This window comes from Oncorhynchus gorbuscha, linkage group LG07, assembly GCF_021184085.1.
Source record: "Oncorhynchus gorbuscha isolate QuinsamMale2020 ecotype Even-year linkage group LG07, OgorEven_v1.0, whole genome shotgun sequence".
Classification (NCBI taxonomy): Eukaryota; Metazoa; Chordata; class Actinopteri; order Salmoniformes; family Salmonidae; genus Oncorhynchus; species Oncorhynchus gorbuscha.
Window position 1 is genome coordinate 18,852,978 of NC_060179.1, and position 23,677 is coordinate 18,876,654.

General features: G+C 42.0%; 1 protein-coding gene across 1 annotated transcript in view; it reads right to left on the minus strand.

The window, feature by feature from the left end:
- Nucleotides 1-23,677, minus strand: part of LOC124039593 (dipeptidyl aminopeptidase-like protein 6) — a 389,264-nt gene that overhangs the window by 332,720 nt on the left and 32,867 nt on the right. The gene's annotated exons all lie outside the window — the stretch shown is intronic.

Here is a 23,677-nt window from a genome sequence, read left to right on the forward strand (position 1 = left end):
TCGGCGCGTGTTGTGCTTGCTGCCACAGGAATAACGATTCATATTACATTTCCCATGGACTGGCTGGCTGAAGCTTTGACTCATCTTATTTTTCATTTCAATACATTTCCCCAGCTTCATTTATAGGCTACAATTTGTGTCTGTAAACACAATGAGTACCAAAAAAATAAGTTAAACATGAATCAAACGCATTTCCACAGTGAGGTGGATGTAAACATGATGAATATACCATTGGTCTGTCCCCTGTCACAATAAATGAGTTTATGATATATTTGTTTATACCAAACATTTCCTGGGCCACTGGAGAAATCGTAACAAACATAATTGAGGCAGCTACAAAATGCATTTACAGGGATGGGCACATTTACAGGGATGGACAAAAAAAAACTGCTGGGCCTCAGTTGCTCAAGGGTATGCTACCCACATCATAACATGTTTCTGCTGACATGGGCTAATTGACTGACTATCAGTGACTGACATAACAAAAGAAAAACTGCTGATGCACAACCAAATTTGAAATTGCACCTTATGTATTCTACTAACTCTCAACATTAGGTTGAGACCTTGACTAAGTTTTATTTTGGGGGGAGGGGAATTGATCGGATAGCCTTCAGCCACATGCTGCCAGTTTCCCATCCCTGATCTACAACATAGCAGGGGGCCATGAGCAACACATCTAGTGTCTATTCATGTTGGTGCAATAATAGCAATAGTCCTATCTATCCTACATTCCAAACCTACAACAGGATGATTTGGAGTGATATCTCTGAACTGTGTAGACCCATTGCATCATAGTTTAACCGTGTTAAAAGCTTTAGCAGGCTTAACATGTGTGGCCAAATGTTTGATAACTGTCAGAAGGTGAGTATAGCTGGTGCATGAAGTCAGGCGCAGGAGAGCAAAATGAGTGAGAGATGTACCTTACTCAAAAAATAAAGGCACACGGTGAACAAATACACTTGACGAATAACCAACGGTAAATATTAAAGATGGGTCCCGAACAGGGCGTCATGTTTTGTCTTAGATTGTCTTGAAGACTGGTCGGTGACGTTCCTGCTCCCAGCTGTTCCTATTCCCCAAACGCCTTTTCCCGAATTTCTTCCCTTGTTTTCCGTTCCTGTCCTGTCGGATCCTTGTCTATTATTCACCGTGCTGTGAGGGACCAGATGCTGCGTGGTGAGCAGGTGGAAGTCAAGTGCCTTGACAGATAACGTTCTGAGTATGAGAAATACATACAATGCAAGCACTACAACTACTGAAAAAAATATTTCCTTTCTATGTTCAATGCCCACTGGTCACACATTAGGTGTTGAAACCATTTATCCGGAGGCTGCATTCATTGTAGCTGGGGATTTTTACAAAGCTAATGTGAAAACAAGACTCCCTAAATTTTATCAGCATATCGATTGCGCAACCAGGGGTGGTAAAACCTTGGATCATTGTTACTCTAACTTCCGCGACGCATATAAGGCCCTGCCCCGCCCCAATTTTGGAAAAGCTGACCACGACTCCATTTTGTTGATCCCTGCCTACAGACAGAAACTTAAACAAGAGGCTCCCACGCTGAGGTCTGTCCAACGCTGGTCCGACCAAGCTGACTCCACACTCCAAGACTGCTTCCATCACGTGGACTGGGACATGTTTCGTATTGCGTCAGATAACAATATTGACGAATACGCTGATTCGATGTGCGAGTTCATTAGAACGTGCGTTGAAGATGTCGTTCCCATAGCAACGCTTAAAACATTCCCTAACCAGAAACCGTGGATTGATGGCAGCATTCGCGTGAAACTGAAAGCGCGAACCACTGCTTTTAATCAGGGCAAGGTGTCTGGTAACATGACCGAATACAAACAGTGCAGCTATTCCCTCCGCAAGGCTATCAAACAAGCTAAGCGTCAGTACAGAGACAAAGTAGAATCTCAATTCAACGGCTCAGACACAAGAGGCATGTGGCAGGGTCTACAGTCAATCACAGACTACAAGAAGAAACTCAAGCCCAGTCACGGACCAGGATGTCTTGCTCCCAGGCAGACTAAATAACTTTTTTGCCCGCTTTGAGGACAATACAGTGCCACTGACACATGCCTCTTGTGTCTGAGCCGTTGAATTGAGATTCTACTTTGTCTCTGTACTGATGCAACGAAAACATGCGGTCTCTCCTTCACTGCAGCCGAGGTGAGTAAGACATTTAAACGTGTTAACCCTCGCAAGGCTGCAGGCCCAGACGGCATCCCCAGCCGCGCCCTCAGAGCATGCGCAGACCAGCTGGCCGGTGTGTTTACGGACATATTCAATCAATCCCTATACCAGTCTGCTGTTCCCACATGCTTCAAGAGGGCCACCATTGTTCCTGTTCCCAAGAAAGCTAAGGTAACTGAGCTAAACGACTACCGCCCCGTAGCACTCACTTCCGTCATCATGAAGTGCTTTGAGAGACTAGTCAAGGACCATATCACCTCCACCCTACCTGACACCCTAGACCCACTCCAATTTGCTTACCACCCAAATAGGTCCACAGACGATGCAATCTCAACCACACTGCACACTGCCCTAACCCATCTGGACAAGAGGAATACCTATGTGAGAATGCTGTTCATCGACTACAGCTCGGCATTCAACACCATAGTACCCTCCAAGCTCGTCATCAAGCTCGAGACCCTGGGTCTCGACCCCGCCCTGTGCAACTGGGTACTGGACTTCCTGACGGGCCGCCCCCAGGTGGTGAGGGTAGGCAACAACATCTCCTCCCCGCTGATCCTCAACACAGGGGCCCCACAAGGGTGCGTTCTGAGCCCTCTCCTGTACTCCCTGTTCACCCACGACTGCGTGGCCACGCACGCCTCCAACTCAATCATCAAGTTTGCGGACGACACAACAGTGGTAGGCTTGATTACCAACAACGACGAGACGGCCTACAGGGAGGAGGTGAGGGCCCTCGGAGTGTGGTGTCAGGAAAATAACCTCACACTCAACGTCAACAAAACTAAGGAGATGATTGTGGACTTCAGGAAACAGCAGAGGGAACACCCCCCCTATCCACATCGATGGAACAGTAGTGGAGAGGGTAGCAAGTTTTAAGTTCCTCGGCATACACATCACAGACAAACTGAATTGATCCAGTCACACAGACAGCATCAGGAGGCTGAAGAAATTCGGCTTGTCACCAAAAGCACTCACAAACTTCTACAGATGCACAATCGAGAGCATCCTGGCGGGCTGTATCACCGCCTGGTACGGCAACTGCTCCGCCCTCAACCGTAAGGCTCTCCAGAGGGTAGTGAGGTCTGCACAACGCATCACCGGGGGCAAACTACCTGCCCTCCAGGACACCTACACCACCCGATGTTACAGGAAGGCCATAAAGATCATCAAGGACATCAACCACCCGAGCCACTGCCTGTTCACCCCGCTATCATCCAGAAGGCGAGGTCAGTACAGGTGCATCAAAGCTGGGACCGAGAGACTGAAAAACAGCTTCTATCTCAAGGCCATCAGACTGTTAAACAGCCACCACTAACATTGAGTGGCTGCTGCCAACACACCGACTCAACTCCAGCCACTTTAATAATGGGAATTGATGGGAAATGATGTAAATATATCACTAGCCACTTTAAACAATGCTACCTTATATAATGTTACTTACCCTACATTATTCATCTCATATGCATACGTATATACTGTACTCTATATCATCGACTGCATCCTTATGTAATACATGTATCACTAGCCACTTTAACTATGCCACTTTGTTTACATACTCATCTCATATGTATATACTGTACTCGATACCATCTACTGTATCTTGCCTATGCTGCCCTGAACCATCACTCATTCATATATCCTTATGTACATATTCTTTATCCCCTTACACTGTGTATAAGACAGTAGTTTTGGAATTGTTAGTTAGATTACTTGTTGGTTATTAGTGCATTGTCGGAACTAGAAGCACAAGCATTTCGCTACACTCGCATTAACATCTGCTAACCATGTGTATGTGACAAATAAAATGTGATTTGATTTGATTTGACTGGGATCTCTATGCGCTAATAGAGAGGGGCTTGGGTAGCATATAGGACTGAAGTTCACAGACCACAACCAACAGGACGCTTAACAGGTTCTATACACCTAGAAAAAAGGGTTTCAAAAGGGATCTTCGGCTCTCCCTATAGGATAACCCTTTTTAGTCCCATGGTAGAACTATTTTGGGTTCCATGTAGAATCCTCTGGGGAAAAGGTTCTACATGGAACCCAACAGGGTTCTTCAAAGGGTTCTTCTATGGGGACAGCCAAATAAACCTTCTAGGTTCTAGATAGCACCTTTTTTTCTAAGAGTCTATACCCAAGCCATAAGAGTGCTAAATTGTTGGTTAAATAGTTAACCAATACCTATCCGGACAATCTGCATTGAACCTTTTTGCACTAACTCATTTGAGTCAATGCATATGCTACTGTTACTGTTTATTATCTATCCTGTTGCTTAGTCACTTTATCCCTACGTAGAGTTGAAGTCAGAAGTTTACATACACTTATGTTGGCGTCATTAAAACCAGTTTTTAAACCACTCCACAAATTTCTTGTTAACAAACTATAGTTTTGGCAAGTCGGTTAGGACATCTACTGTGTGCATGACACAAGTAATTTTTCCAACAATTGTTTACAGACAGATCATTTCACTTGTCATTCACTGCATCACAATTCCAGTGTGTCAGAAGTTACCATACATTAAGTTGACTGTGCCTTTAAACAGCTTGGAAAATTCCAGAAAATGATGTCATGGTTTTAGAAGCTTCTTATAGGCTAATTGACATCATTTGAGTCAATTGGAGGTGTACCTGTGGATGTATTTCAAAGCCTACCTTCAAATTCAGTGCCTCTTTACTTGACATCATGGGAATATCAAAAGAAATCAGCCAAGTCCTCAGAAAAACAATTGTAGACCACAAGTCTGATTCATCCTTGGGAGCAATTTCCAAACACCTGAAGGTACCACGTTCATCTGTACAAACAATAGTTCGCAAGTACAAATACCATGGGACCACGCAGCCACCATACTGCTCAGGAAGGAGACGTGTTCTGTCTCCTACAGATGAACGTACTTTGGTGCAAAAAGTGCAAATCAATCCCAGAACACCAGCAAAGGACCTTGTGAAGATGCTGGAGGAAACAGCTACAAAAGTATCTATAGCCACAGTAAAACAAGTCCTATATCGACATAACCTGAAAGGCCGCTCAGGCTACGGTTTGCAACTGCACATGGCGACAAAGATCATACTTTTTGGATAACTGTCCTCTGGTCTGATGAAACAAAAATAGAACTGTTTGGCCATAGTCACCATTGTTATGTTTGGAGGGAAAAGGGGGATGCTTGCAAGCCGAAGGACACCATGCCAACAGTGAAGCACGGGGGTGGCAGCATCATGTTGTGGGGGTGCTTTGCTGCAGGAGGGACTGGTGCACTTCAAAAAATAGAGGTCATCATGAGGTATGAAAATGACGTGAATATATTGAAGCAACAGCTCAAGACATCAATCAGGAAGTTAAAGCTTGGTCGCAAATGGGTCTTCCAAATGGACAATGACCCGAAGCATACTTCCAAAGTTGTGGCAAAATGGCTTAAGGACAACAAAGTCCAGGTACTGAAGTGGCCATCACAAAGCCCTGACCTCAATCTTATAGAAGATTTTTTGGCAGAACTTAAAAAGCGTGTGTGAGCAAGGAGGCATACAAACCTGACTCAGTTATACCAGCTGTCAGGAGGAATGGGCCAAAATATACCCAATTTATTGTGGGAAGCTTGTGGAAGGCTACCCACAATGTTTGACCCAAGCTAAACAATTTAAAGGCAATGCTACCAAATACTAATTGAGTGTATGTAATATTCTGACCCACTGGGAATTCTCTCTACTATTATTATGACATTTCACATTCTTCAAATAAAATGGTGATCCTAACTGACCTAAGTAAGACAGGACATTTTTACGAGGATTAAATGTCAGGAATTGTGAACCACTGAGTATAAATGTATTTGGCTAAGGTGTATGTACACTTCCGACTTCAACTGTATATACAGGTATGTGTACATATCGATCATAATTACCTCATACCCCTGCACATTGACACGGTGTAGGGCACTTAAGTAAGTATTTCACTTGTGGGGCTACACATGTTGTTTATGAAGCATATAACAAATACATTTGATTTGAGTCAGAGGGTGTCCCTTGATCTACCACAAGCTTCCACCACATCAGATATGACTATGTAGCAATTGCACCATCCAATACGGCAGCATCACAAAAATATTGTGAATCTAGAATGACTTTAAAAATAACTAAACTTGACTTATGTTGAGGGCTAGCTTACAAGGGAAATGCACTTTACCCAACTCTCCAAAACCTACCATTGAAAATTATAATACTTTGCTATGGCACCTGTCAATTCATATAATTTCATTCTCATGATGGATTCCAGCTAATTTATGAACCTTCAAGTGGACACCCAACCAAAGGTTTAAGATCTGCCACATGGCCAATGGCTGTCAGCTTGCCAATTTGACTGAGTCTTCCTCTGCCATGAGACGTTAGACAGTCCCCTCTATCTGGGGCCAGCATTCACAAACTAATTTTGGTGCCCACTGTTGCTTTTTCAGTGGGAAAAACCACCTGTAGCGGAGAACTGTCCCTCACAGAATACAAAGTAAATGTTCAACGCCTAGCTTGTGACCAAAAGGAAGACCCTGGAATTATAAAACAAGCTCCAATCCACCCGCAATTTGAGATTCAGCCCAAGTGAAGTGGACCGCAACATAATCTCAATTCTGAAGTTCAGCACCCCATGCCAGTGGACAGTGAGCGACAGTCTTAGAGTGTTTTCACATACAGTATAGTCCTCTTTAAAATAACTGATCTGAGTCCTCTTTAAAGTGAACTCTGGGGTAAAAAGAAAAAGGCTAAATAAAGTACTCAGTTCTCTTTGTATTCACACTGCCCTTGCCTTTGAATGAGGACTCAACTCTATTACCAGTTCACTTCACACATTTTGTGGTCAGAGTCCTCTTTGCATTCACATTGCTATGTTTAGAAAGGAACCAAGATCTTTTTCCAACATTCACTCAATGCACAATTATTATGTATCATATTTTTATCTAAATGCAATCTATTGGCTTCCAAAATGTAAGTATGTATTTATAGCTGTCCGATAACATGTTCCGATAAAATGGCTTGTCCTGCACTTTGTTACACTCAGTGCAGGACAAGCCATTTCATCAGAATGTGTTATCGGACATCTAGAAATAAATACTTACATTTCAGAAGATAAATTGCATTTAGATAAAATATGATACATAATAATTGTAATCAGAAAATACTATTAACATGTAAATATTATTGGTAACATAATAAATAACAGAAGAATAACTGCAGATTAAATAATGCAGTCATTGAAAATTGCACATTCAATGTAGTCTACTGCCCCTTTAAGAGCTAGAATTGAATTTGCATCATGCTGTGATTCTCACCAAATATGTTGTCTTCTCACACTATTAAAACCCCACAATCGAAATAAACAGTTTATGAAGCTCTCTTAAACAGTTTATGAAGCACATAATCTTCTCTCTTTTGTGGCACCAATGTGAGAGTTTATGGCAGGGGAAACAGTGTTGCAGTGGTCTAGTGTGAGGGTTTATGGCGGGGGAAACGGTGTTGCAGTGGTCTAGTGTGAGGGTTTATGGCAGGGAGAACGGTGTTGCAGTGGTCTAGTGTGAGGGTTTATGGCGGGGGAAACAGTGTTGCAGTGGTCTAGTGGGAGGGTTTATGGTGGGGGAAACGGTGTTGCAGTGGTCTAGTGTGAGGGTTTAAGGCAGGGAGAACAGTGTTTCAGTAGTCAAGTGTGAGGGTTTATGGCAGGGGGAACGGTGTTGCAGTAGTCAAATGTGTAGTGCGGGAATAATGACAAGTGAACCTGGGGAGCTTTGTGTTCACATTGCCCTACAAAAGGGACCTATACCTCGGAATTCAAGTAAACCGAACTCGGATCACCTCTCGAGAAGGTTCACTTCGGGGGCTCTTTTGAGGGGTCTGAGTTCCTTTGGAGTGTTCACACTGCACAAAAAAATAAGCTAACTGCACTGAGTTCACAGAAGCCATCCCTGCCCTCTGCACTGATTCAGCCATCCGCACTGGGAGATCAAAAATCCAAGGACAATCTCAATTGCATTTCCTTGATTCCTCACTTCCTCTCTCATCGAGACCTTCTCAAAAGCCATTGGATAAGAAGGGCAGAGGGCAGGGATGGCTTTTGAGAAGGAGGCCAGAAGAGAGGACATGAGGAATCAAGGATATGCAAATGAGATTATTCTCTCCGCCAGTAAGGCCTAAGCAGGAAGTAAGAAGCATAGAAGACAGGGAGAATAACAAAATTAACTATTTGCCAGCCTGTTTTTTTAGCCAAATGTACTTTGCCAAACAAACCTTTAGAATTCTAAATGATAGGGAATAAATTGCACTTAAACAAAAAATAGACCTCTACATGGTTTCTAAGAAAGTAAAGTGTAATGTGTGACCACCCCCCAGTGCTGACCATATTAATTTCCACAAAGTGTGAGATGAGAGGTGATTGATTCACCTTCTGAAGCTCACAGCAGTATCCTGAAAGAACAGGCTGGTCTCATAGACTAGATGTAACATAGTAAATGAAAATCCAGGACATTCAAACTAGTATGATATGTTACGCTTAGTATGGTTACATAAGACAGAAGGCAAAAAAGAAAGGAGTGTGGTTGGTCGGGGTGAATGGGTTGGAGTATAACACTAACGTCTAGCAACCCAAAGGTTGCATGTTCAAATCTAATCATTATGGACAACTTTATAATTTTGAAACTACTTACTTTGCAACTACTCACTACTTTTTAGCTAGTTAACCCTTCCCCTAACCCTAACCCTAACCTTAACCCATAACCAATAACCTAGCTAACGTTAGCCACCTATCTAACATTAGCCACCTATCTAACGTTATCCACAACTAATTGGAATTCGTAACATATTACACATATTTAAAATTCAGAACATATTGTACAAATTGCAATTCATAACATATCATACAAATTGTAATTTGTAACATACACTATATATATATACACATTTTTTTAGACACTCCTTCAAATAAGTTGATTTGGTTATTTCAGCCACACCCGTTGCTGACAGGTGTATCATAGGATGCCACCTTTCCAACAAGTCTGTTTGTCAAATTTCTTCCCTGCTAGATCTGCCCTGGTTAACTGTAAGTTTTTGCCCTGCTAAAGCTGCCCTGGTTAACTGTAGATGCTGTTATTGTGAAGTGGAAATGTCTAAGATCAACAACGCCTCTGCCGCGAAATGGTAGGCCACACAAGCTCACAAGTGTGTACAAATCGTCTGTTGCAACACCTACTACCGAGTACCAAAGTGCCTCTGGAAGCAACGCTAGCACAAGAACTGTTGGTCGGGGGCTTCATGAAATGGGTTTCTATGGCTGAGCAGCCGCACGCACAAAAGCCTAAGATCACCATGAGCAATGCCAAGCGTAGGCTGGAGTACTGTAAAGACTCTGGAGTCTGGAGCAGTGGGAACGCGTTTTCTGGAGTGATGAATCGCGCTTCACCATCTGGCAGTCCGACGGACGAATCTGGGTTTGGCAGATGCCAGGAGAACGCTACCTACCTACCCAAATGCATAGTGCCAACTGGAAAGTTTGGTGGAGGAGGAATCCTGGTCTGGGGCTGTTTTTCATGGTTCGGCTAGGTCCTTTAGTTCCAGTGAAGGGAAATATTAACGCGACAGCATACAATGACATTCTAGACGATTCTGTGCTTCCAACTTTCCAACCAGGAATAGATATAGCCCTTGGTTCACTCCAGACCTGTCTGCCCTTGACCAGCACAAAACATCCTGTGGCATTCTGCATTAGTGTTTTACTTGCTATATTGTATTTACTTTGCCACCATGGCCTTTTTTTGCCTTTACCTCCCTTATCTCACCTCATTTGCTCACATCGTATATAGACTTGTTTATACTGTATTATTGACTGCATGTTTGTTTTACTCCATGTGTAACTCTGTGTCGTTGTATGTGTCGAACTGCTTTGCTTTATCTTGGCCAGGTCGCAATTGTAAATGAGAACTTGTTCTCAACTTGCCTACCTGGTTAAATAAAGGTGAAATAAATAAATAAATAAAACATTTGCATCGAATACCTCCCGTGATATGCAACTTTTCAGGGAAGTTGGGAACCAATATACACAGGCAGTTAGGAAAGCTAAGGCTAGCTTTTTTAAACAGAAATATGCATCCTGCAGTACAAACTCAAAAAAGTTCTGGGACACTGTAAAGTCCATGGAGAATAAGAGCACCTCACCCAGCGACCCACTGCTCTGAGGCTAGGAAACACTGTTACAACCGACAAATCCACTATAATTGAGAATTTCAATAAGCATTTCTCTACGGCTGGCCATGCTTTCCACCTGGCTACCCCTACCCCGGTCAACTGCCCGGCACACACAAAAGCAACCTGCCAAAGACCCCACCATTTCTCCTTCACCCATATCCAGATAGCTGATGTTCTGAAAGAGCTGCAAAATCTGGACCCCTACAAATCAGCCGGGCTAGACAATCTGGACCCTCTCTTTCTTAAATTATCTCCCAAAATTGTTGCAACCCCTATTTACTAGCCTGTTCAACCTCTCTTTTGTATCGTCTGAGATTCCCAATGATTGGAAAACTGCCGCGATCATCCCCCTCTTCAAAGAGGGAGACACTCTAGACCCAAACTGCTACAGACCTATATCTATCCTACCCTGCATCTCTAAGGTCTTCGAAAGCTAAGTTAACAAACAGATTACTGACCATTTTTAATCACATCGTACCTTCTCCGCTATGCAATCTGGTTTCAGAGCTGGTCATGGGTGCACCTCAGCCACGCTCAAGGTCCTTAATGATATCATAACCGCCATCGATAGGAGACATTACTGTGCAGCTGTATTCATCGACCTGGCCAACGCTTTCGACTCTGTAAATCACCAAATTCTTATTGGCAGACTCAACAGTATTGGTTTCTCAAATGATTGCCTCACCTGGTTCACCAACTACTTCTCTGATAGTCTCTATGGCAGTCTCTATTCTCTGTATACATCAATGATGTCGCTCTTGCTGCTGGTGATTCTCTAATCCACCTCTACACAGACGACACCATTCTGTATACTACTGGCCCTTCTTTGGACACTGTGTTAACTAACCTCCAGACAAGCTTCAATGCCATACAACTCTCCTATCCGTGGCCTCCAACTGCTCTTAAATGCAAATTAAACTAAATGCATGGTATTCAACCGATCATTGCCCGCACCTGCCTGCCCATCCAGCATCACTACTCTGAATGGCTCTGACTTAGAATATGTGGATAACTACAAATACCTAGGTGTCTGGCTAGACTGTAAACTCTCCTTCCAGACTCACATTAAGCATCTCCAATAAAAAATTAAATCTAGAATCGGCTTCCTATTTCGCAACAAAGCTTCCTTCACTCATGCTGCCAAATATACCCTCGTAAAACTGACCATCTACCGATCCTTGACTTCGGTGATGTCATCTATAAAATAGCCTCCAACACTCTACTCAGAAAACTGGATGTAGTCTATCACAGTGTCATCCGTTTTGTCACCAAAGCCCCATATACTACCCACCACTGCGACCTGTACACTCTCGTTGGCTGGCCCTCGCTTCATACTCGTCGCCAAACCCACTGTCTACAAGTTATCTGCAAGTCTCTGCTAGGTAAAGCCCCACCCTATCTCAGCTCGCTGATCACCATAGCAGCACCCACTCGTAGCACACGCTCCAGCAGGTATATTTCACTGGTCACCCACAAAGCCAATTCCTCCTTTGGTCGCCTTTCCTTCCAGTTCTCTGCTGCCACTGACTGGCACAAACTGCAAAAATCACTGAAGCTGGAGATACCCATCTCCCTCACTAGCTTTAAGAACCATCTGTCAGAACAGCTCACAGATCACTGCACCTGTTCATAGCCCATCTGTATACAGCCCATCTACAGTGCCTTGCGAAAGTATTCGGCCCCCTTGAACTTTGCGACCTTTTGCCACATTTCAGGCTTCAAACATAAAGATATAAAACTGTATTTTTTTGTGAAGAATCAACAACAAGTGGGACACAATCATGAAGTGGAACGACATTTATTGGATTTTTCAAACTTTTTTAACAAATCAAAACTGAAAATTGGGCACGCAAAATTATTCAGCCCCCTTAAGTTAATACTTTGTAGCGCCACCTTTTGCTGCGATTACAGCTGTAAGTCGCTTGGGGTGTGTCTCTATCAGTTTTGCACATCGAGAGACTGAATTTTTTTCCCATTCCTCCTTGCAAAACAGCTCGAGCTCAGTGAGGTTGGATGGAGAGCATTTGTGAACAGCAGTTTTCATTTCTTTCCACAGATTCTCGATTGGATTCAGGTCCGGACTTTGACTTGGCCATTCTAACACCTGGATATGTTTATTTTTTAACCATTCCATTGTAGATTTTGCTTTATGTTTTGGATCATTGTCTTGTTGGAAGACAAATCTCCGTCCCAGTCTCAGGTCTTTTGCAGGTTTTCTTCCAGATTGGTCCTGTATTTGGCTCCATCCATCTTCCCATCAATTTTAACCATCTTCCCTGTCCATGCTGAAGAAAAGCAGGCCCAAACCATGATGCTGCCACCACCATGTTTGACAGTGGGGATGGTGTGTTCAGGGTGATGAGCTGTGTTGCTTTTACGCCAAACATAACGTTTTGCATTGTTGCCAAAAAGTTCAATTTTGGTTTCATCTGACCAGAGCACCTTCTTCCACATGTTTGGTGTGTCTCCCAGGTGGCTTGTGGCAAACTTTAAACGACACTTTTTATGGATATCTTTAAGAAATGACTTTCTTCTTGCCACTCTCCCATAAAGGCCAGATTTGTGCAATATACGACTGATTGTTGTCCTATGGACAGAGTCTCCCACCTCAGCTGTAGATCTCTGCAGTTCATCTAGAGTGATCATGGGCCTCTTGGCTGCATCTCTGATCAGTCTTCTCCTTGTATGAGCTGAAAGTTTAGAGGGACGGCCAGGTCTTGGTAGATTTGCAGTGGTCTGATACTCCTTCCATTTCAATATTATCGCTTGCACAGTGCTCCTTGGGATGTTTAAAGCTTGGGAAATATTTTTGTATCCAAATCCGGCTTTAAACTTCTTTACAACAGTATCTCGGACCTGCCTGGTGTGTTCCTTGTTCTTCATGATGCTCTCTGCACTTTTAACGGACCTCTGAGACTATCACAGTGCAGGTGCATTTAAACGGAGACTTGATTACACACAGGTGGATTGTATTTATCATCATTAGTCATTTAGGTCAACATTGAATCATTCAGAGATCCTCACTGAACCTCTGGAGAGAGTTTGCTGCACTGAAAGTAAAGGGGCTGAATAATTTTGCACGCCCAATTTTTCAGTTTTTGATTTGTTCAAAAAGTTTGAAATTTCCAATAAATGTCGTTCCACTTCATGATTGTGTCCCACTTGTTGTTGATTCTTCACAAAAAAATACAGTTGTATATCTTTATGTTTGAAGCCTGAAATGTGGCAAAAGGTCGCAAAGTTCAAGGGGGCCGAATACTTTCGCAAGGCACTGTATCTACCTCGTTCCTATACTGTATTTATTTATTTTGCTCCTTTTGCACCACAGTATCTCTACTTGCACATCCATCTTTTGCACATCTACCATTCCGGTGTTTAATTGCCATATTGTAATTACTTCTCCACCATGGCCTATTTATTGCCTTAACTCCCTTATTTGACCTTATTTGCACTCACTGTATATCGACGTTTTTCTTTTTTTTCTACTGTATTATTGACTGTATGTTTTGTTCATTCCATGTGTAACTCTATGTTGTTGTATGTGTCGAACTGCGATGCTTTATCTTGGCCAGGTCGCAGTTGCAAATGAGAACTTGTTCTCAACTAGCCTACCTGGTTAAATAAAGGTGAAATAAATCCAAATAAAACAGTTCCAGTGAAGGGAAATATTAACGCGACAGCATACAATGACATTCTAGACGTTTCTGTGCTTCCAACTTTGTGGAAACAGTTTGGGGAAGGCCCTTTCCTGTTTCAGCATTAGCATGCCCCCGTGCACAAAGCGAGGTCCATACAGAAATGGTTTGTCGAGATCGGTGTGGAAGAAGTTGACTGGTCTGCACAGAGCCCTGATCTCAACCCCATTGAACTCCTTTGGGATGAATTGGAACGCCGAATGCGAGCCAGGCCGAATCGCCCAACATCAGTGCCAGACCTCACTAATGTTCCTGTGGCTGAATGGAAGCAAGTCCCCTGCATCAATGTTCCAACATCTAGTGGAAAGCCTTCCCAGAAGATTGGAGGTGACATGTTCGACAAGCAGGTGTCCATGTACTTTTGGTCATGTAGTGTATCATTCTAAATGGATAATGGACATCCACAAATGAATACCAACCATACAAAGCATAACGCTGTACTCATTTTAGTGTCCCGTATTTTCATTTACTATGTCACGTCTACCCCTGAATCCAGGTTGGACAGAACATTCTACCTGCTGGGTAGAGAAAACTGCATGTCTCACACAAATCAGACTTCAAATTCTATTACACCAGAGGGGTGCTGCCACAGAAACCTAATAAGGAGTCTCTCCAGGCCAGCCAAGCCATTAGTGCTGAGGGAACTGAGGGCCCCATGTGGCTCAATTGGTAAAGCATGGAGCTTGCAAAGCATTGGTTTAATTCTCAAAAGGGGGACCAGTATGAAAAAGTACAAACATGAATACACTCACTACTGTAGGTAGTTAAGGGTAAGAGCATCTGCTATAAAGGACTAAATATGTCAATGTAATGTAAATGGCACTCTTTGAAGATACAGTATAAACATATGTGATGACACTGCTACCTTGCTATACGCAAACCTTAATGAACTTTCATTAAGGATCTAAGATGCTCATGTTCTTTTGTCAATACCACATTGAAATGTAACCTTTATTTACACTGGGTGATTTCCATTGAGATAAAAAAATATATATTTTGCATGAGAAAACCATTCAAGATGGCAGCAGTCAGCAACATAAAGGCTAATGAACGAAGCAGAAACGTCTAGTGGGCTAATAGTATCTCTATTACATTCCTATGTTTTTCTTAATGCCAAGTAGTGCAGCGGAGCAGCGGTCTAAGGCACTGCATCTCAGTGCTAGAGGCGTCAATACAGACCCTGGTTCGATACCGGGCTGTATCACAACCAGCCGTGATCAGTAGTCCCATAGGGCGGAGCACAATTGGCCCAGTGTTGTCTGGGTTAGGGGAGGGTTTGGCCGGGGTAGGCCGTAATTGTAAAATAAGAATGTGTTCTTAACTGACTTGCCTGATTAAATCACGGTTAAATAAAATATAAATCAATGGAAATTCCTCCATTCTTTAGGCAACCTACGTTCATGTGGGATGCATGCTTTACGCATTACATTCACTTTGGAACACATTATGAACTGGTCTTGACCCCAAAACCTGTAACACTATATGCATCAGTTATGCAATAATCGGCTCATATCATCCCTAAAGTTTTGCGTATTTCCACATTAGGCACAGTTCTATCCTCATGGCACTGAGGTTTGGGGCTGCAGAAGAAATCTGTCGCAACCATGTTGGGTACAGAGGCCCAGCCAACAGCTGCCTGAGAGAGAAAATGGCTGGCCAGGGATGGATTCCCACCAGAGAAAGCAGTTGACCGGCACAAAGAAGGCAGCAGCAGCTGACTGAGCTCCATGGGGGCTGGTCGACTAGACGGGGAGTTCTGCACAGTGACGGGAGAAGCTGTAGTGTTGACATTGTTGATATGTGCAAATTTAAGAACCCAAAAGCTGTGTGTGCGTGGCCATGCATGTACTTGTGTGTGTGTGTTAATGTGTGTGTGTGTGTGTGTGTTCCAGTGACGCAAGAGGGTGTTGTTGACATAGATACTGAATACAAATCCAAGACACCAACCAAGTCTTTCTGTGTGCAGTTGTGCAATTATGCAAGGAGGTGGTGTGTTGACATGATAGGTCTGTCCACATCCAAAATAGAACCAAATGGATAGCTGAACTGAGATATTTAATCTACACCTCCAAAAAGTGTGGACAAGTGTGTGTCCTCAGTCTTTAGGTGTCACTGTCCAAGCATGAGGACAGACACAAACAGTATGGCCATTTCAAGACAATATATGGAGGAAGACTCAGAAGAGGAGACGCCTTAGGGGCTAAAGGGATTAAAAGTCTACCAAAATCCTGAATTGATTGGCCTAGATTCCCGTGAGAATTAGTCAAGTCAAGTTTCATTCTGGTGACAGCAATCATCCAGCACAATAAACTCAACTGGGACAGCCCAAGTGAAATCAATAGCTTCATTATTAACTGCATTACTCAATCCAATAATATCACAGACTCCTCTCTGGTTTTTCTCACTCTCTCTGCCCGACATACCTTAAGATACATTTTACTTATTTCAAGATGGTGGAATTTAGAAGATGTGGATTATAATGAATGGAAAACATGTTGTAGGGTTTGATACATTTTTCGTTAGGGCAAATCAAGTCTGACATTTTGAAGTGGAAATGACAAAATGTAGAAGCCTTTTAAAGTTTGCATTTCTTGACATGCAGGAACAAAAGAGTGATCAAATTAAGAGCCTACATCTGTACATCCAACTGGAGCCCCTGCTAACCCGAGTTTTCCCTCCTTGAGAAGCCCGGTGCCACACAGTTGAGGAGACAGGGAAAGTAATGTAAAACGACAGTTTGTGCCATAATTCTGTTACCAAACTTTGGATCTGTACTGTTCTTCAAGTAAATATGAAATTATTAAATGTCATCCTTGTGCATTGTATGGTTTGTTAAATTTGCAATCGGTTTTTGTTTGACATACATTTTAAAGTGAAAAATCTGATTCTCAGCATCATTCTGTTACTGTGGAAATTGCTCAGTGGTACCATCTTGACAAGACACTACGTGACCTTCCTTGCCCTGCTCTGTCATGGCAAGAGATAATTATTATCCTAATGAATTCAGCAGCAGATGTCATTAATCTTACACTTGGACTCCAAACTGATGTTTAGAGGTCTATCAGCATAACAGTAGGCAACTACAGTTGAAGTCGGAAGTTTACATACACCTTAGCCAAGTACATTTAAACTCAGTTTTTCCAAATTCCTGATATTTAACCCTAGTACAACATTCCCTGTCTAAAGTCAGTTAAGATCACCACTTTATTTTAAGAATGTGAAATGTCAGAATAATAGTAGAGCAAATGATTTAGTTCAGCTTTTATTTCTTTCATCACATTACCAGTTGGTCAGAAGTTCACATACACTCAATTAGTATTTGGTAGCATTGCCTTAAATTGGTGAACTTCCGTCAAATGTTTCGGGTAGCCTTCCACTAGCTTCAAACAATAAATTGGGTGAATTTTGGCCCATACCTCCAGACAGAGCTGGTGTAACTGAGTCAGGTTTGCAGGCCTCCATGCTCGCGCACGCTTTTTCAGTTCTGCCCACAAATTTTCTATGGGATTGAGGTCAGGGCTTTGTGATGGCCACTCCAATGGCCATCACAATGGACTTTGTTGTCCTTAAGCCATTTTGCCACAACTTTGGAAGTATGCTTGGGGTCATTGTCCATTTGGAAGACCCATTTGCGACCAATCTTTAACTTCCTGACTGATGTCTTGAGACGCCGCCACAACATGATGCTGCCACCCCTGTGCTTCACGGTTTGGATGGTGTTCTTCGGCTTGCAAGCCTCCCCCTTGTTTCTCCAAACATAACAATGGTCATTATGGCCAAACAGTTTTATTTTTGTTTCAACAGACCAGAGGATATTTCTCAAAAAGGTACAATATTTGCCCCCATGTGCAGTTGCAAACTGTAGTCTGGCTTTTTTATGGCGGTTTTGGAGCAGTGGTGTCTTCTAGGCTGAGCAGCCTAACAGGTTATGTCAATATAGGACTCGTTTAACTGTGGATATAGTACCTTTTGTACCTGTTTCCTCCAGCATCTTCACAAGGTCCTTTGCATTTGTTCTGGGATTGATTGCACTTTTCGCACCAAAGTACGTTCATCTCTAGGAGACAGAACGCATCTCCTTCCTGAGCGATATGACGGCTGCGTGGTCCCATGGTGTTTATACTTGCGTACTATTGTTTGTACAGATGAATGTAGTACCTTCAGTCATTTGTAAATTGCTCCCAAGGATGAACAAGACCTATGGAGGTCTTACATTTTTTTCTGAGGTCTTGGCTGATTTCCTCTGATTTTCCCATGATGTCAAGCAAAGGGGCACCAAGTTTGAAGGTAGGCCTTGAAATACATCCACAGGTACACCTCCAATTGACTCAAATGATGTCAATTAGCCTATAAGAAGCTTCTAAAACCATGACATCATTTTCTGGAATTTTCCAAGCTGTTTAAAGGCACAGTCAACTTAATGTATGTAAACTTCTGACACACTGGAATTGTGATACAGTGAATGACAAGTGAAATAATCTGTCTGTAAACAATTGTTGGAAAAATTACTTGTGTCATGCACACAGTAGATGTCCTAACCGACTTGCCAAAACTATAGTTTGTTAACAAGAAATTTGGGGAATGGTTGAAAAACGAGTTTTAATGACTCCAAGTGTATGTAAAGTTTGACTGTACATAATAATGGTAAAGATCTAAGAATTGCATTTTTATGACTAAAAATGCCATTCCACAATGAGTTTGTAAAAATAAAACATTGCTTTAAATTAGACCAACTACTGAAAGACAGGTCACATTTTGCATTTGGTTGACAACAACCCAAACACAGGCTAAATTGTATTGTAAAGTGTCCTTACAGTACTACAAACATAACAGAAATTGCTGTGTGGTAGCAAAGTTATTGTAGTTGCTTTTCCCCTTAAGGACACTTTTTTTGTCTCCTGAAGTATCTGTTGAGCACACCTGAATATTAATGGAACAGTTGCTGTGAACAGCAGGCATCTGTCAGGAGCCTGGATCAGATTCATCACTTTAACCTGCTCAGGGAGAAGTGATGAGCTTCTGGAGCACAGCAGCTGCTTCGCTTTCCACATCTCACACTTCAAGAGTTGACGGAGACGTGTGTGTGTGTGTGTGTGTGTGTGTGTGTGTGTGTGTGTGTGTGTGTGTGTGTGTGTGTGTGTGTGTGTGTGTGTGTGTGTGTGTGTGTGTGTGTGTGTGTGTGTGTGTGTGTGTGTGTGTGTGTGTGTGTGTGTGTGTGTGTGTGTGTGTGTGTGTGTGTGTGTGCGTGTGTAAGAGTTATCGAGTACATACAAACCCCTTCAAGGTCGGATTTACGACTGACATTCAGTACTATACACATTTACCCTGATATAAGTGGCCATAGGGGTGGTTTGTATGGTACAGTGTGTTGTACTTCAGTGGTTAAACGATATATCGATTCTCTTGAGTGGTCGTTCAGAAAGAACATTAGTTCAGTTGGAATGGCTAATCCGTTCACCAGCTAATGCGTTTCTATTTGATTTTGACATTTTCAAATTGTGTTGTGTTACAGCTTGAATTTTACATTTATGAAATTTAGATTTTGTGTCACTGGCCTACACACAATACCCCATAATGTCGAAGTGGAATTATGTTTTTATACATTTTTAAAAATGAATAACAAATTCAAAGCTGAATTGTCTTGAGTCAGTAAGTATTCAATCTCTTTGTTATGGAAAGCCTAAATAAATTCAGGAGAAAAAAAATTGCTTAACAAGTCACATAATGCAGTTACATGATTTTTGAATGATCGCCTCATCTCTGAATCCCACACATACAATTATCCATAAGGTCCCTGAGTTGAGCAGTGATTTTCAAACACAGATTGTACCACAGGGAGGTTTTTCAATGCCTCGCAAAGAAGGGCACCTATTGGTAGATGGGTAAAAAGGAAAAAAAGCAGACATTGAATATCCCCTTGAGCATGGTGAAGTTATTAATTACACTTTGGATAGTGTATCAATACACCCAGTCACTACAAAGACACTACAAAGTTACATGTGTCCTTCCTAACTCAGTTGCCGGAGAGGAAGGAAACCACTAACGGATTTCAATGGTGACTTTAAACCAGTTACAGAGTTTAATGGCTGTGACAGGAGAAAACTGAGGATGATCAACAACATTGTAGTTCCTCCACAATACTAGCCTAATTGACAGTGAAATGGGGGAGGCCTTTATAGAATAAAAATGTTCCAAAAGATGCATCCTGTTTGCAACAAGTCACTAAAGTAATTCTGCTAAAAACTGTGGCAAAGTAATTCACTTTTTGTCCTGAATTCAGTGTTTTGGATTTTCCCCAAAAATTACAACACATTACTGAGTACCACTCTCCATATTTAAAAAATATAGTGGTGGCTGCTTCATGTTATGGGTATGCTTGTAAATTGTTAAGGACTGTGGAGTTTTTCAGGATAAAAAAATAAACAAAATTGAGTTAAACACAGGCAAAATCCAAGAGGATAACCTGGTTCGGTCTGCTTTCCACCAGACTCTGGCAGATGAATTCACCTTTCAGCAGGACAATAACCTAAAACACAAGGCCAAATCTACACTGGAGTTGCTTACCAAGAAGAAAGTGAATGTTCCTGAGGCCCGAATTCTGACTTAAATCTTCTTGAAGATCTATGGCCAGACCTAAAAATCATTGCCTACCAATGATCAATAATGGGCAAATGTTGCACAATTCAGGTGTGGAAAGCTCTTAGAAACTTACCCAGAAAGACTCACGGCTGTAATCGCTGTCAAAGGTGCTTCTACAAAGTATTGACTCTGGGGTGTGAATACCTATGTAAATGTGTATTTCTGTATTTCCCCAAACAATTCTAACATTTCTCAAAACATGTTTTCACTTTGTCATTATGGGATATTGTGTGTAGATGGGTAAGAAAAAACATTCAGGCTGCAACACAACAAATATGGAATATGTCAAGGGGAATATATAAATATATGCAAATGAATATGAATACTTTCTGAAGGCATTGTGAGTATTGATTTTTTTAAATTAAAAACACTGACTTCATTTAGTAGTTTCTGCTAACAGGACCACCAGGTACTCTCATAACTGGGAATGATCAGTGAAATGATCAGTGCCTTGTCTAACAGGACATTCCTGACACAGTAGCTGATTCTCTTCAGTGCCGTTATCACACACATCTTAAAATAAGAGTTCAGTGTAAACAAGCATAGATGTGGTGGTGCAAATTAGTTTTTGATGACAATGACCGTATGTAATGAAGGCGGTTTGGTGAAACGTTTTAGTGTGATGAGTAAACTTGCCTGAGACCTGAAGACTTGCGTTAGCTCGCCAAGCTAATGCTTTGGCTTTAGTTCAGTGAGTTAACACAGTGTTGTGGAATGTATTCAGCAGAAAATATTTGACTGACTTGCTTTGACTGATGCAGAACCAACAGCCACAGCAGTAAAAGGTAATCTGTGCTCATTTGAAATGGGCTGCATTCAGATACGTCTTTAGAAATGGCACACTTTCATCACTTGTCACGGTCTGCGGATGCCGAATATCTCCTGTGAACGCCCTATTTGGGAAGATTGAGTACAAGAATATGCTTTACTGTCTGTTACCGGGAGAGACGCACAACTCATATCACATTCCCCAAGGTGGTTTCTGGGACAACAGAGTGGCCATCAATCAACTGGGTTGTAATCTCTGCAACGACCGCTTTCAGTATTCAAATTACTGACACCTTAGCATGTGCCCGTGCATACTCCACACTTATAGCAATACATAATTAAAAGTCCACTGGTGGGGCGTCGTAGACCAAAACTGAATTATCAGCAAGGATGTGTGAGTGTAGGTGTAAAGCCCTGAGCTTTGTGAAAATCTCCTCACGGATATCATAATACTGTACCCTATTCAAAAGAGTGAGAGCACTGCAAACAAATACAGTACAAAGTAAACAAATATGCCAGGATACAAAGAGAGAGGACAAAGAGACGATACCGCAGGAGGACAGGCTTGTGGTAATGACTGGAGCAGAATGAGTGGAATGGTATCAAATACATAAAACACATGGTCTTCAGGTGTTTGATGCCATTCCATTTATTAATTAATTTATTTTACCTTTATTTAACTAGGCAAGTCAGTTAAGAACAAATGTTGCAGCCATTATTATGAGCAGTTCTCCCCTCAGCAGCCTCCTGTGGAGGATACATATCGTAGTCAATGGTCTACAGCGTTGACAATTTTACAATGTCTCTGAAAATCAAAGGCTAGAATCTCACATCAAAGCAGTCGGCCGTCTTCCTAGCAGCAAATGATAAGTCAAGACGAGATTGATGGATGGCAGGTCTTTTCTATGAAACACCTTCAAGTAACTAGTAGAAAGAGGAGGAAGGGAAGCGCTACTAAGGTACACAAAAATACATTTTGGTAGACAGAAGGTGCTCTTTGGTAAAAGGGGAGAATTGGTCATCAAAAAGATAGGACCAAGGCACTCTTCATATAATTCATTAAAATGCCTTCATTTGTATGGTATGTTCAATAGAAACAAAGTTTTTAAAATCTGACGCGTTTCGGCTGCATGGCCTTTGTCAGGGAGTACTCCAGCTGAAACGTGTTGTTTCTATTGAACATGCCATACAAATAAAGGAATATGTATTAATTATGTGAAGATTGCCTTGGTCCTCCTTTCTTTTTGATGACCTTCAACTAACTCTTGAAAAGGCTAAACATTCTCCTAGATCAGGGTTCCCCAACTGGAAGCCCAGTTAATATATTTGGCCCCACAAGTTCTGAAGAAAATCTGTTCCAAAGTATTCCCACGCATAATAGAGATATGTATGTTATATGTTATCATATACAAATGTAAGCAAGGTTTGAAATGATTATGTTTTAGTTTGGGTTTCTTGTGGTCAATTTGCAGTCTACAAATGATTTGTAACTGTGTTCCGGCGCCCCAACTATTCACTGAAAAATAAATCTGCCCGCGGCTGAATCTAGTTGACGATCTCTGTCCTAGGTGCTCTTTGTGAATTCCCCAAACTACTAGTTGCATATCACTGCATTGTCTTTCATATAAAGGTGATAGAAAAGAAAGATATAGCTCATCCTTAACTGGTCTCCCTCAGTGGGTGGTGGTGGGGAGGAAATAATGATACAGCTGTTCAAAACCATACAGGATGTGCTGTTGTTGGTAGGAGTCCAGCATCATACAATACATCTGTTTATCCCAAAGGACAGAGGAGATTGAGTTGTTTCCCAAGTTGCACCTGCATACTTTTTCAACTTTCTATGTGTGTACATGTGAGATAATTTCCAGTTTTATTTAGCTTGTGTTTAGATAGGCAGCCTAATTCAGATTATTTTTTATTCAATATTGGTCGCTTAACCAATCAGATCACCCCTGAAAAAGAGCTGGTGTGAAAAGATCTAATGTGATTGGTCAAAAGACCAATTAGTGGGAAAAATATCAGAATCGGGCTGCCTGTCTTGTAATGGTCGTCGTTGAAGGATGAAGGATCGGACCAAAGCGCAGCGTGGTAATTGTTCATGATTTTACTGGATCAACAAACACTCAAACAAAATAAACCAAGAGGGAAAACCGAAAC